Genomic DNA, 3,009 nt, shown 5'->3' with positions numbered 1-3,009 from the left:
GGGTTCACACTCAACCTCGGTACTTAGACTTACTGGGCAGCAAACGGACACAAAACTGGGCTTACACCTAGACTTACAGGATAACATGTCTTCACAGAACTTGGCTTAGTACACATCTGTAACAAATTGTGGAAAGAAACAAAGACAAGAAGAAAAAGATAACTGGGAAGCAAAGGATTAACTCAAATAGATAATCACAATATAACAAATAGTTTGAATGAACGGGAGGCTCAGCCTACCACCAAAAGAAAGAACAGTAAAAACTGGCTAAGATGAAGTAGTAGATGAAAAATGCAACATATGGGAGTGGAAGTGCTATCAGAAAATAGATGTAAAACAAAATAATGTTTGTTAGAGGCAACATACTTCAAAGTAATGTATAACCACAAAATAATGGATAACTATGGCGGTATCACCGGCCAACTTGATTGAAAATCAAAATAATTACAGTAACTTACAAACACTTACGATCGGCCACAACTTGGCTCTGATACCAAATGGGGGTAAGCTAGGGGAGAGAAGGCTCCCGCCACTTTTCGGAATAGTACCGTCTAGCTAGGGATCCCAATGGTACCTATCAGAGTCAGCGCTCAGTCTACCCCGCAGGGGACCTATGCACCCGGTAGGCGGAGAGCCCTCCCTTAATCCCCAACGGGGAAGTGAGAGTTCCTACCACAGCCTCTATTCACTGCACCTGCAGAAAGGATGGCTCTGATACCAAATGGGGGTAAGCTACAAATGGGGGTAAGCTACAAACAAAGGGTGCCGTTCAGAGGGCACTGGGGGCAGAAGCATAAATAGGTTACAAATGTAGTTCTGGTACAAGTGTAAACTAGGGGAGAGGAGAAGAGAGCCATTCTGGTTTACAAAGTATTTCTGAGTACAATGTGAAACTAGCTCTGAGGTATTCCTAAGAATTAAGCCTTGGAATTTAGCCTGCCGAAGACTGAAGCCAAAGGTCCCTTTTATAGCTGAGGAGTTGACTTGGATAAAATCTACAACCGGTTTACCAAATCCAAGGGAGAGATAACCATCCAAGATCTCCAGAAAGAGATTAAGGATACCAAGTCTGAGGCTAGAACCCTTAGGCAAGACTTAATCGTCCTCAAGGTTGATCATGGTCTCATGGACCAAAGGATCAAAAACCTAGAGTACACTTCTCATCAGGGCAAAGAGAACAGAGCCTCTTTAAAAACCCCTTCTGATGACGAAGAAGATGATACAGTTAATCCTACGGCAAAAATGGAACCAGAATCATCCAATGGATCGTTCTTGCAATCCATTAGTAAAATTAACTCCCAAAAATGGCACTCCAACGTCAGAATTGTCATTTGTAAGGATTTTCAATTCGAGGTTGTAGCCTTAATAGACTCAGGCGCTGATCTCAACTGCATTCAAGAAGGAATCATTCCCTCCAAATACTTCCGAAAAACCAAAGAAAGGTTAACCTCTGCAAGTGGTGGGAAAATGCAGATTGAATTTAAAATCCCAAAAGCACATGTATGCCAAGACAATGTGTGCTTCAAAACCACCTTTGTTCTTGTCAAGAATATGACAGATAGGGTCATCTTAGGAAACCCATTCATGTGTCTGTTATATCCTTTCACCACGGATAGTGAAGGAATCACTACCCGTCCTTTTGGCCAACCAGTCAAGTTTAAGTTTCTCAGGAGTCCTGAACCTAAAGACATCAATAGTCTCCAAAAGGTTTCTATCTCCACGACTCTTAATCTAATCGAAGCCAAAACCCAACATCTTAAGTACCTTGGTAAGGAACTGAGTTACATGAGAGTTGATGAGCAACTAGCTTGCAAAAGTTTTCAATCAGACATCAGAAAGTTTGAAGAGAAACTAAAGCAGGAAGTCTATTCCGATCTTCCCACAGCCTTCTGGCATAGGAAAAGGCACGAAGTGGCACTACCATATGTCAAAGATTTCCATGAAAAGAACGTCCCTACCAAAGCCAGACCTATCCAAATGAGCCAGAACCTCATGGATACTTGTAAGACAGAAATAGAGGATCTTCTAAAAAAGGGAATCATAAGAAATTCTAGGTCACCATGGTCCTGTCCAGCCTTTTATGTCCAAAAAAACGCTGAGATAGAAAGAGGTGTTCCTCGACTTGTCATCAATTACAAGCCCCTAAACAAAGTCTTAGAATGGATTAGGTATCCTATTCCTAACAAAAGAGACTTAGTTAACAGGCTTAGTAAAGCAGTGGTTTTCAGTAAGTTTGACATGAAAAGTGGTTTTTGGCAGATACAGATCAGAGAGTCTGATAGGTACAAGACAGCCTTCACCACACCCTTTGGCCATTACGAATGGAATGTAATGCCCTTTGGTCTTAAAAATGCACCTTCTGAATTCCAGAACATCATGAATGAGATTTTCAATCCATTCTCGAGTCATACCATTGTGTACATTGATGATGTACTTATCTTCTCTGAATCCCTAGACAAACACTGGAAGCATCTCAGAACATTCTTCCAAACCATCAAGAAAAATGGTCTTGTTGTCTCGGCCCCGAAGATTAAGCTTTTCCAAACAAATGTAAGGTTCTTAGGCTTTGATATAAGACATGGAGTCATCAAACCCATAGATAGAGCCATCCAGTTTGCAGAAAAGTTTCCAGATGAAATCCTCGAAAAAACCCAACTCCAAAGGTTTCTAGGATCCCTAAATTACATTTCTGATTTCTATCAAAATCTTAGGCAACAATGCAAGCCTCTTTTTGATAGACTCCGAACCAATCCTCCTCCTTGGACACCCACTCACACACTGGTTGTTCAACAAATCAAGAAATATGTCAAGACACTCCCTTGCCTTGGAATCCCCTCTGAAAATTCCTTCAAGGTAGTACAGACTGATGCCTCTAACATTGGTTATGGTGGCATTCTCCTTCAGCGTGTTAGTCCCACTTCCCCAGAACAGATTGTCTGTTTCCATTCAGGAATTTGGACTCCCACCCAGCTTAATTATAGTACTATTAAAAAAGAAATTTTATCTGTA

Source organism: Quercus robur, chromosome 12 (assembly GCF_932294415.1).
Source record: "Quercus robur chromosome 12, dhQueRobu3.1, whole genome shotgun sequence".
NCBI lineage: Eukaryota > Viridiplantae > Streptophyta > Magnoliopsida > Fagales > Fagaceae > Quercus > Quercus robur.
The sequence above is the reverse complement of the archived record's forward strand: the minus strand, read 5'-3'. Positions refer to the sequence as shown.